The 12,893-nt window shown below is 37.8% G+C and overlaps 1 protein-coding gene across 6 annotated transcripts in view; it reads right to left on the bottom strand.

Annotated features, from left to right (window-relative positions):
- The window catches only part of LOC105184630 (protein artichoke), a 168,529-nt gene that overhangs the window by 107,284 nt on the left and 48,352 nt on the right, over positions 1-12,893 (bottom strand). For 4 of the 6 annotated variants that reach the window (XM_025304237.1, XM_025304235.1, XM_025304239.1 and 1 more), the window contains one exon: positions 320-407. The gene's annotated coding sequence lies outside the window, so the exon portion shown is untranslated. The remainder of the gene's footprint in view (positions 1-319; positions 408-12,893) is intronic. The other 2 variants (XM_025304234.1, XM_025304236.1) reach the window with 1 other exon arrangement.

Genomic DNA, 12,893 nt, shown 5'->3' with positions numbered 1-12,893 from the left:
TAAGATCCTTTATTTTGGATACTCGTATCTCTAAAATATTCGTTCCGCCGGAGAATTAAGCTTCCATTCGCGTACTTAATTTATGAGTAATCACGGATCATTCTGTTTTTGTTTGGTAAATGAATGGAAAGCAAAACTAAAACCTGCGTAACGTATAATTTAACGTGCGATTCACGCGAAAGAGTATCTCGAATGTACACAGCGGGTGCATAATTTGTTTTGGTTACATGCAGGACACGCACTTCATGCATAATAACCGAGGAGTAGATATTACTTTTCAAGCAATTACGACGTGGTTGTTTACGTTCGTGTTTACTACCTCGCTTTGTGTACCTTTACGTCGATAGTCGCCGATGCGTGTTACGCAGGATACCCGTGTTGCAACGCAATTTTTCTGCGCAGAAATCCTGTAACGAAAAAAAGGAAGCAATATTAGTGCAGTGTTAGACAGAATTTAATAAGTGTACAAATTAATAATCCAAACTTTATTTTAGCGCCTAAGAAATTAAGTTTCAAATAATCAAATTTTCCCGCTCTTTTACGGTTATGTAGTGTTGACATATAGCTATTAAAAATTACATTTAGTATGAGGGAAGGCTCAGTATAACCTCAATAATTATTCAGTTCAGTAAAAAATGGCAACAGATAAGATTCATACCTGGCACTGCATTCTTTACGAATTCCAACAAGGAAAAAATACTGCAAAAGCATGCGAATTAATTTGTTCCATTCTCGGCGAAGATGTATCATACGATGTGTGTGCATTTTAGTTTAGACGGTTTCAGTTTAGAGGCGATTTCAGTCTAAAAAGAAACATCCGTGAAGTGTATATCTCCGATTTTGACGAAACTTGGCATATTTGTAGAGTAGCCAAAAATAAGAGACCCATATCTTTTTTATCGGCAATCCAGGTTTGACGAACTTTTATGCCGTACAATTTTTGTTTAAAAAGTTTTTTCCTATCTGCAATAATTATCGAGATAATATAAAGGGCATGAAAGAACTTTGAGAGACAGTTTCACCCCTTAAACCTGAGCCATTGTTGATAAAAAAATTATATGTTATTATATACATATTACTATGATCAAAAAGTATCCGAACCTTATTTTTTAAAAATAATTAGTTTAAAAAAGTTATAGAAAACAACGACGAATACTTTGATTGACAAATTTGTTTTACTTTCTTTTAAAATAAACCTCGAATTTAGTCGAAAAATTTGGCTTATTCATTTGTAACGGCAACATATAGATCAGTATGACGGGTTGCTTGCCTCTATTTGGACGATAATGCAGAGATAATGCGGTTACCGAAAAAGTATTGGTTATCGAAAATAGGGTCTATTTTTCAAAATTTTTTGCAGCTTGATAGTTGCGGTCGATTAAGTTGCAACCAATAGTTATACTGCGTTTCTAGTCCATTCATACTTTTACAGAAGCGATCTTTTATTGAAACGTGGATGAAATACAGCACATAAGACTTTTATATATTTCTGTATTGTTCTTTTTAATTTCCAATTTCTATCAAACTTTCCAACGTAAAAAGGCAATTAAGAAATTATGCAAAACCAGGAAATATGTTGTATTATCTATCTTCTTAAGTATTACTCTTATTTAATCTGCTTAATTCTGCTTAATCTGCGTAATATTTATCTCTCAGTTTCATTTTTTAGACATTTTTTTTATTTCAATAAGGCTCGACTCCTGTCGATAAACGATCGATAAATTGTCATAACAATCATGGTGCAAAATTAATCGCATTTATCATAACTGGGAGCGTTGCAAATATCATTATCAACAAAGTCAACGAGTGACTTTTTCTGCAACCTCTGCATTATCGTTCGAATAGAGGCAAGCAACCCGTCATATTGACCTGTACATTGCTGTTACACCCTGTACACCTAATATCATATATTTCACATGTATATATTAATAATAAATGTATATTGATAAAAATGTTACTAGATAGTGACCATAACAAGAGTCACTATGGCTCATAATGGCAGCACATCCGACAAGCGAAAAGAGAAAATGTTCGATGCGGTAGGGAGGGATAGATAGCATCCTTGGCAGGACATGAAAATTTTGGCTAGAAAGAAGGGCGATCCTTCCCGCACAGAGGAGTTGCTACACACGAATAACATGAATTATACTAAGATCGTATGAATAATCTCAACCTCCGCGACAAATGCCTGATCGGCGAATAAGCGTCCGCGCAAAACCCAGCGGTGCGGAAATTATTAATATTTGATGGAGCTTATGAGCTTCAACGTCGCGCGCCCGTATATAAAACCGCCGGTCGTGCATCTTTCAGTGCCGATGAAATTTCGCGCGCCGTTTATTCACGCTAACGGATACGATGGCCGGGTTCCGGTTTTCCGAGCGCAAATACGTAGATCGTGAAGGATCCGAACGTTTTGAACACGTTTTGAAATTAGCCGAAGTAGTCGGTTACGCTCGCCGAAAAATAGCAAAAAAGGGGAGAAAGAGATACTATGCAATCGAACGGAGGAGAAAAACGAGGATACATCTCTCTCTCTCTCTCTCTCTCTCTCTCTCTCTCTCTCTCTCTTCCCCCTCTCTCTTCTTTCGCGAACGAGATACTGCAGATATTCTCGAATGCGAATGCGCGCGAGGATCAAGTTCCGGCGCGTGATCCGCAGTATCCGCCCCGCCAGGCTCGCCGCTGAAATCGTATTAATTCTCGAAAGAGTGCTTTACTCGTGATTTAACTCCGCGCGTTCGACGTCGTGAGTGCGCGCGTGCGCTCAAGTTACGCCGTGGCCATGCATCAGAGGCGTGTGTAGCCCGCGGCGCAGACGTAGGTAACTACATTAGCTCCCTTCGTGACGCTCGGTAGGGTCCTTTGAGGGTGGTATGGGTGCCGAATACCAATCAGTTATGTCAATTGGCCCCAACAAAGTAATGAATGGTAATTGCAAGCCGCCGGCTCGCACGTCCGTCTCTCCTCTTCTCTCCCGCCAGCCTCCTCCTGCGCCTACGCACACTATCCACCCCTTTGACCGATTTCAAACACGCCCCCTCCGCAGCGTTGGAGTACACCGCCGGCGCCGCTCTGCACGGAGCTCTCGTATCCGTCGCGGAAGGACCCCATACGTGTCGGTCACACCATCGATTTTAAACCATCTAATCGGATTTTCACGCCGAACACGACCGGGCGTCGCTAATCATCGGCGAGCTCGCGCGAATCGATAAGTATCGCGCCATCTCGTAAGCCACTGGAAAAGTTTGCGTACAAGTCGTTTGCGTAGTCGACGAGAAACGAACGGATCAACCAAGGACATTCGGCCGCTTCGACGGAGAGAGGGAGATTATAATTTTAATTTAAATGGAATATTTTTGGAACTTTGGGAGGAAAGTTCGGCGGGCCGATTTGGTTCGATTGGGCATTTGGAGGAACTCTACCTGCGCAATAATTAACGATGATAATATTTAGTTCGATCATAGCCGTGTATGATATTAAAGAATAATTAATATTAATAAGAATAAGTAATATTAATATCAATGAGTCTATGCCGCGTATTAACGCCGGCTAGAAAAATTCACACTTTTATAAACATACCCAAAAAAAGTATTCTATTTGTAAAATGATTTTTCTCATAGTCTCATATTCTAAGCGAAGTCTTTTGCAGAAAAAGGATTCATCTTTTGACAAAGCAATTAAAGTGAACCATTCATCTAAAATTTATTAGATGTTATTCTAACTATTTTCCTCTTATTTCAAGAGGATTTCCTCTTATATGAATTAATTTTCCTCTTATATGAAGAAGAATATGTTGATTTGAATGTCGGCTCTTTTTGTTCAATCATGCTCTACCTCCAGACATGAGCGAAAAATAACTATATGCTCATGGGTCAGAATATTTGGAAAGTTTTTTAAAAAAGGTATGTGTATCGCTGTAACGTATCATATAACGAAGATAATTTACCCATATTTGGTCAAATACAGTTTATAATCCATTGCAAGAAAGTGAATAATATATTATTTTTTTTAACTGTGTTTCATACAATTGATTATGATGAACATCTTTATAGCTATAAAATCCATAACAAAACTGACTGGAAATTTATTTGTTATGATGATCTTATTTCATTTGTGCCTACTTACTGTAGAACCGATTAGAGCCAGAAGTATATCTGTAGAAGTATGTATATATATATATATATATTACTTTCCGCTATATTGTAATAATTGTTTCAAATTAATTAGTATAACCAGTAAGAGTAAATAATAATCTTATTAAAAAAAGATTAAATAAACTGTGTATAAAAAGAAATTTATATTAAAATCAATAAGATTTGCATTACACATATAACATATAATCCCTCTAACTTTAAGGACAATATGTTTATAATATTTTCCTCTTAATCTTAGAGGAATCCTCTTGAGGCCATATATAAGAATAAAATCTAAAATTTAGATGATTCCGCTTATTCTGAAATTACTTTTTTTTGCATGCATATGAGAGTTACGGATACTTCTCCTCCTTCTGTCCCCTTTTTCTTCCGAGCAGAGGCGCTTTTATCAACGTCTGATCGATTAAAATGACCGTAAAGTTACGCTACCCAACCGCCTGAAATTCCCTCCCGCTGATGTGCCTTGGGCCGTTTTAAAATTCGCTTAGCGGACTGCACCTTTTTTCGCAGCGCCGGAAGATTTAAAGGAGCGGCATGGTGCTTTGCACCCAATGACGCGGCACGTTTTCCAGACATGTGGCGGAAGAAAAACGAGGATAGTCGCCTGCCTACCTATCTGTTATCTGGTAATTACGTGGCGTAATTACGAATCTTGCATGCTCGGCTGCTCGACCTCACCCGCGCGGAAGGTCAGAAAAATAGGGTTTCGCCGGTGATTATGTTTTGCATTTCCGCATGCAATTACGCTTGATTACTGCCGGCGAATTCTGGGTCCGCGGTTTTTTGAGTAAAGAATACCCTGCCCTCTTTCCCTCTCTCCCTTCCTCTCTCTCTCTCTCTCTCTCTTCGTCTGCAGAGCTCCTGCCAGACACCATCGTGACGGCGAAGAAACGCTAAAGCACACCCCCGTATCTTTATTACTGTTATAAAGCGGACGTGACGCTGAAGGAGGGAGAAATTCCTCGGACTAAACTTCGCGCTCATTTCCATCCTACTCGTTAGTGTCCCTCGTCTTTGAACGAGCCGCGACGAAGTTCGCCAGCGAATTTGCAGTTTACAATGCGACGCGATAGGATGCTGCTGTATCACTGCCATATCTTCTCCGTTTTGACGACGATGAAACTTGTTATTAACCGCGCGGCACAATTATATGCGGCAGATACTTCGCCGCGGTCCACTTACCGTATTCGGATGACAAACGTACTCTGAGTCCTATGATAAAGGAGACCTGCCGTAATTGTGCGCACGCGCAGATACATAAATTTGCGCCATAGAAGAGAAATACGGGGACATTATCTCGATTTGATCGCATGCGAATTAAACGAACACGCGCAAAGAACGTTTTACTTTCTCGAATTCTTTTCTATGCGGAACTAACATTTTATTTCAAGCTGTACAGGGTGTTTAAAAAAAAGGATTCAGGATTTTAAGGGCAGATAATACTCACAAAATGGAGGAAAAAGATATTAATAAATATGGGTCGACAAATTAATATCCTCACAGTTGTGAACAATTATTCATTTTAATTAAAGCAAGTAATTTACTCGCTTCTGGTATATATGAGAGATTTTTTATTGTAGAGGATATGCAAAATATATAGATTTTTGAGAAATATATATAAAAATTTACTCATAGAAAATTTGTCTTTTAGAATTTTTGAAGTGAGGCGCTCCTGAGATTTTATTCTTTTCAATTTAATGGATATGATATTTTATCGGCTTAATGGTAAAGTCAATTGAGATATATACAATTATACAATTGAATTTTGAAGGAAACATTGAGTCTCGAATCGAAAGAAAAGAATTAGGAAATTATGTGAAACAAGAAAATATATTATATTATTTGTATTGTATTGTATTGTATTGGATTCGTAATCAGCGACTCCAAAAATCCCACAATACCCATTGTCACCGAAATTATCGCGATTTTTTATTTTTGCGTCCGTCATCTTAGATCCGCCAACTTAAATTTCGAAAATCTGATAACGGATTCGTCATCAGTGACTCCAGAAACCCCCATATACAAATTTTCATGTGATTCGGATTTTCTGAAAAATACGTGCCTCAAAGGGTTAAACATATCACGTGATACCATAAGAAAACGTCTATGTGTTCATAATGTGAAATATCGAAGCATAGTGAAGAAATCTCTAGTCCGAAAAACACATTGAGAAAAGAATTGTTTGGACACAAAAAATATGGACCGCGATTGGGGCAATGTAATTTTTTTCGACAAAGCTTCTTATTGGACAAATACTTCTATCATTCGAACCTGGTGTACCCTCACCAATAAATTCGTCCAGTGTATCGTTAAACATCCAATGCACGTTTGGAGCTGTTTCTCAAAGTAAGGATTTGGCACTTTACATATCTTTATACGTTGCCAAAGTCATCAAAATTTACGAGAAGCCTTACCATCTACCCAAGAGTGGACAGGGTGAGATTTATACATTTAAAACAGGCCACCTAAATAACATAGAAAATATACAAGATAGAAAAAAATATTAAGTATGAAAGTTGTAGAGTTTTAAGTGACGCATCACTTTGAGATGTCTTGTACAAAGAAAACTGAAAAATTGGTACTACAAAACTACAATGACGTCGAAGTCATCCTTGCATGCAAACAAGAAAATAACGTTGAATTATCGTTAGATTGGTTGTCACAGACATCGGATGCAAATCTTATTGAAAAAGTTTGATCTAAGATGAAGATTAAGCTTTAGGGAAAGAAAATTTGGAAAGTTAAGGAGTTAGTTCGACAAACTAAATTGATCTGGAGATCCAAGATCGAGATTCTAAGGAAAAGCGAAAAGACCTTTTTTTAGGGATTTCTTTAAACCCTCTTCGCTGATAAATGACATAGACATATTATATCGGAGAATGCAAAAGCATCAGAAGCGAGTAAATCACTTGCTTTAATTAAAATAAACAATTGTTCATAGTTCCGACGATATTAATTTTTTGAATATGTTTATTAGGACTTTTTTCCTCTACTTTGTGAGCACTATTTGCACTTAAAGTCCTGAATCCTATTCCTAAACACCTTGTATTTCGACGGAATAATTTAACAGAGAGATTGAATGAAAATAACGGCTAACGATCTCTCGCGCTATTTTTCTCCCTCGCGCTTCGCGTAAGAATAAGCGTGTGGTGATTAGCTTGGCGCACGATGTTCTGTAGACGCGTTGAAACACGGAAGACGTAAGAGGAAATGAGAGAATATATTTATGTCCGTAAGAGTGGAAAATTTCTTGCAACTATCTCTCTTCGTGGTCGGGACAAATCTAAAATAAACGCTATCCTGCGAGTCTCTTTTTTCGGTCACAAACTTGCCGAGTTCAGGATACCATTGCGATGAGAAATGAGACTAAAGTCACTTGCTTTAATTAAATTAAAATATAAGTAATTGTTCATAACTCCTACAATATTAATTTTTTTACAATATTAATTACAATATTAATTTAAATTTGACCTATTTTTTTATCAAGACTCTTCTCTACCATTTTACGAGTACTATCTGCCATTAAAATTTTATATCTTTTTTTTAAATACTCTGTATATCAAAGATTGGAGATTTGAAGTTTGTGATGATTTGCTGCGCATGGAAAGCGTGCGCGCGCGCGCGTCTCTCTCTTCCTCTCTTTTTTCCCCCTCCCTCCCTTTTTTTTGAATTCACCAAAGAGAAATTATAGGGAGCGCAGTAATTCCACTATATCCTGTTTGCTCACGCGCGTTTTGAAATTGCAACTGGAATAACTGCGAGCCTGGGATTGCTTTGTAAACGACGCGGATGCCGCATGTGTTTGTATTAATCACCGATGATAATGAAATTATTGTTTGCCGAAAGTTTTCTTCAATGTGATTCGATTGCCGTTTATGATTGAAATCGATTCATTTAGGCATTACCGTGAGCACACGCGTTACGGGCAAACAGCCGGCGAATTCATGATACTGGAACGGTGAGACGCCAGTAAACATTGATCGACTCACGAAATTGAAATTCAACGGCGTATGCTTGTTTATCCATTGTATTCCGTCGCATCCATAATCAATCGCGGAAGATTTGCTTATTTTGCCGCACCCTCCTCCAGCTTCTTACTGCACTTTTCCCGGCCGGATCACGACTAATCGCTGCCGTGCACCCGATGCTAATAAAGGCTCCGGATATTGGAGCTTCATACGTATCACACGCATCCCACTTCCCCGACGCTTTATTTTCGAATAACCGAATCTTCGGTAAAGCCACAGTCGACTTTCTCTTAACGAAAATGTCCAGGCAATGGTTGTTCTTTCGGATTAGTAACGACTGAGGAAGCAGGGCTTTTCGCAAACTAAGCTCTACGAACTAACTAGATGAGTAAAGTACGCCTTTAGTTAATTTCGGGCGGAATTGGTTTCGACCAAAAAATTTAATTTGGGACTTGGAAAGCTTGGGAAATGTTGAAACCTGGATAATCGCGACAAACAGTGTTGTACCTTGATCTTTTTCATCAAGAAGAAGTCGACTTTGACTCGAAAGATTTTGAGAGAATCTGCTATTATGGAGAATAAAATGGAAACCAGACAACGGATTCTTTTGAGCGATTGACTATTTGCACGATTATTTTACATTTTGTGTCTACGTGTCAAATTCTGAGGTTACGCTCCACATGTTACGAAACATCGCGCATATATGTTTCGATTTTCGCGATATATACATTCCGCGCACAAAGAATCCGACCAGATTTTGAAAGGAACGACGGCAACGTGCTGGCGAATGCAGTCCCTTTGCTCACAATGCCCACGCAGTAACAAGGTTCGTGTAAAGTGCTCGCAAATCAGACTCGATAAAATGGTAATCGCACCCGTGGCGGCGGCGAGAGTTCATTCGGACATCCGTAAGAAGAGCGGCGAGAGAGAAGAAAAAGCGACGACAGGTCCTTACTCGCTGACGGTTCTTTCCAACGCGCTGCCAATCAGAACCGGCGGCAAACTTTCCGCCTCGAATGCGCGCCGTAAAGTCTATGAAAGGATTGATAGTGATGCGAGATTTACACTCGAGATAAAATATGAGAAAAGAGAACCGAGAAAGAGAAGGAAACACAAAGGGGGAAAAGGAGACAATATGAAAATGCGCGATGATACAGCGATTTGCTTATTTATTAGGGGCATGATTTAGTTTTGGGGACTTTTTCTCAAAAATTGATTTGTATAAACAAGATAATGAACGAATACCTCAATCAAAAATATTGTCTTTCGTTTTCTACAAACTTTTCTCATCTTCCTGGAAAGAGATGGATTCCGTGACGATAAAAAAATTTTTCTTTGAAGTTGACCGAATTTTCAACAAATTTTCAAATTTTTTTGAAGTTTTGAAAGTATGTATCCTCTAGAGCAAGGTTGCCCAACCTTTTTCGTATTTCACACCCCTAAAAATTTATTAATAAACCTTCGCACCCCCTACAGAAAAAAATTATTCGTATGTTTTATGGTAAAAATTAATTGTTAGGATTTTAAGGTAAGAAGTAATTTATAATAATTTATTATTACATAGTATTGTTTTATAGAATTAACTATCATTTTAATATTATAAAATTATTATTCATGGTATCAAGCTTCGCATAATGATACGTAATGAATATATATTCGTACAGCTACATAAAAATATATAATTTTAATAAAATTTTTTTTAATTTAATGATAAAAATGTCGGATTATTCTAGAATTCATCTTCATCATTATTAATTACAATCACTTTTCCTCGCACCTCCAAGAATGTTTTTTCGCACCCCCGGTTGGGAATCCTTGCTCTAGAGTATGTTGCATCAATCGGAAAAACTGATGATCGGATGGAGCAATGTCTGGCGAATACGCGGAGTGCGGTAGGAGTTCCCACTCGAGCTTTAATAGCATTTACTTCACTGATAATGCAACATGAGATCGAGCATTGTCGTGAAAAAGGATCACTTTATATTGTTTACTCGCAATTAATGATCGTATTTGGTCCAATGCTCGTTTCAGTTTGTATAATTGTTGTCGATAATGACCAGCGGTGTCAGTTTCATTCGGATTTAACAGTTTGTAGTACACGCAACACTTTCTTGATCCCATCAAATACATAGCAATACCTGTGAACCGAATATTACGCCTTGAAGTGGATGTTGCTGGTTGGTCTGGATTAACCAATGATTTTTTCCGTTTGGAATTATCGAAATAGATCCATTTTTTATCCTCAATAATAGTTCGATACAAGAAACTCTTCATTTTTTGTCAAATGTGAAATGCAAATGTTCAACCGGTTTGCAATGGCGTTTTCCGATCATTGATGTGGGATCCATTTTCCTTCTTTGTGAATCTTTCCTATATCAGATTAACATTTAATAATTATTTAATAACTGTTTAATAACTATTGTACGATTAACATTTAATGCTCTGACAAGTTCTGAAGTGGACTGTGCTGCATTTCCGTCCAATAATGCTTGCAAATTTACATTTTCTAGTTGCCTTTTTTAATTGTCCCAAGCGATCTTTGTCGTTAACATTGAAATCACTACTTTTTAATCGTTTAAATCAATAATCATGTTTTAATTAATGGAACAACATCACTATAAGTTTTTATCAGAATTCTGTGACCTTCAATCGGTGTTTTCTTCTGATTAAAAAACAAAAGCAACGCATGTCGAAAATGCTCTTTAGGAAGCTCCATTTTTAAGATGGTATTAACATGATTTTTTACTACGTCTATTGTTAGTAAATGACTAAATATCATGGATTGACATTAAAGCATTAAGAAACAATAGCTGTGATTGGAATGTTTTCGACAAAACTGATATTAATGTCATCTTTTCCAAGACCCTCAAAACTAAATCACACCCTTAATAATATCGAATTCGCGGTGACGGAGAAGGACGAAGGATCTCTAACGCGTTCAACAAATTTCAAGCGAGAACATAAGACAGGAGAGTTCACTCTCTTTCTCTCTTCGCGCATCCTCGCGCAAGTTGGGGGATGCTTTTATCTTCGCTAAACGTCGGACGGAGGATGGTGGCTGAATGAACTACTGAAAAAGTTTTTTTTGGTGATTTATTCGTGTCCTACAGCGGGATTTACATCCACGCGGTCGCTTCTCCTTTTTACGAAGTCCGCCGAGGAGAGAGCCATTTTTGTTCGCCCGGAAAACGGGGGTGTCGCTCGAGCTGGAAATTCTGCCGTGACTCTCCAGTTCTAAGCCGTGTGCGCTCTGTACATATAACCAAGTATGTGACGTGGCACGGCTACGGAAATACGGATCAAATTCACGCTTCAATGATTGCTACAGGTGCGTTCATTTGCGTAGTGCGCGCGCCGGTAAGGATAAAGAGCGATGGTACGGTCGTGCTCATTATTAATTAACATGATACACTCGCGCGGGCGGTAGGCTCGAGGTTGATTTGTTTATGGCTCCTACCAATTCCGCCGATGATTTTGCATTCCCACACAAGTAGCTTACCATCATCGGTGCGGGTAGAATTAATAACAATGACTTGACGCGCACATGTTGCAATTTTCCGTTGAATTCCCGCCGATGTACAGTGGACCAGGAAAACGGTGAAACTGGCCAAAATTCATATCTCGTTAAACACGCGTAAATATCTAGCAATGACATGTTTATATAAGGTTTTCGACATCGCTGATTCCATTTCTGATGTGAAAATTTAGAAATTTAAAATGGCGGTTTCAATATGACGGATGAAAATGCTAAAAGTGATTCGATTGTGCTGAAATTTGGTATTAGTAAGTTTTCAGAGCCGCTGATTTCGAATCTGTACTGAAAATTTAGCAATCTAATGGCGGATCCAATATGGTGGACGAAAAATGCTAAAGATGCTCCGATTGTGCTGCAATTTGGTATAAAAGGTTTTCGGGGTCGTTGATTTCAAATCTGTATACTAAGAATTTAGAAATTACAAATGATTGATTCAGTATAGTGTGGCGAACGAAAATGCTAAAGGTGCTCCGATTATGCTGAAGTTCGGTATTGAAGTTTGATTTCGGATTCGAGAAAATTCGAATTTAGAATTACAAAATATAAAATAATGGATCCGAAATAGTAACTAGGGAATAAAAAATTTATGGAGTTTTGGGTTAGAACGACTGCAATTAGCCTACGAAAATTGTAGTTTCCAGGACTATCTACCGATATAAGATCCCTTATTTCTATTATCACGACCGAAAATATTCGTCTGAACATTCAGTGACATTAAAGCTCAGTTGCGGTAACTAAAGAACTAACAATTAAACCTTGTACAAGAGTCTTTCTTACAACCTCCTTTGTTCAAACAATCGAGTTTCCGTCGAGGTTTCCAAACAATTAAACATTCAGTTACACTAACGGAATTTTTCTCCGTGTAGGATAAATATAGTAAAACAAAAATTTTTTTGCTGTTACAATCGTTTCATAAAGTTGATGGTTTTTCAGTTAGAAAAATTATCGAATTTGATATATTTTCCATTGTTTAAGCATGAATAACTACTAATATATTAATTAATATATTCTTATTAAACATATTAGTTGAATCAATTAAATAAATAATGCTATCAGAAGCATGTAAATTTTGAGCCAACATAAATAAATGCTTCAACGTGCCGCGCGTAAAGAATGGTGAATGGGGCCAATTCTCCGCGTGCGCGTTTTGTGATATATTTACAGTTTTCTGTGAATTAGCCAAAAAAGCACAAAAAAGCGCAGATTCAATTTCAAGTTTACACTGAGAAGAATACA

Source organism: Harpegnathos saltator, unplaced genomic scaffold, assembly GCF_003227715.2.
Source record: "Harpegnathos saltator strain DR-91 unplaced genomic scaffold, Hsal_v8.6 scaffold599, whole genome shotgun sequence".
In the NCBI taxonomy this organism is placed as follows: domain Eukaryota; kingdom Metazoa; phylum Arthropoda; class Insecta; order Hymenoptera; family Formicidae; genus Harpegnathos; species Harpegnathos saltator.
The sequence above is the reverse complement of the archived record's forward strand: the minus strand, read 5'-3'. Positions and strand labels throughout refer to the sequence as shown.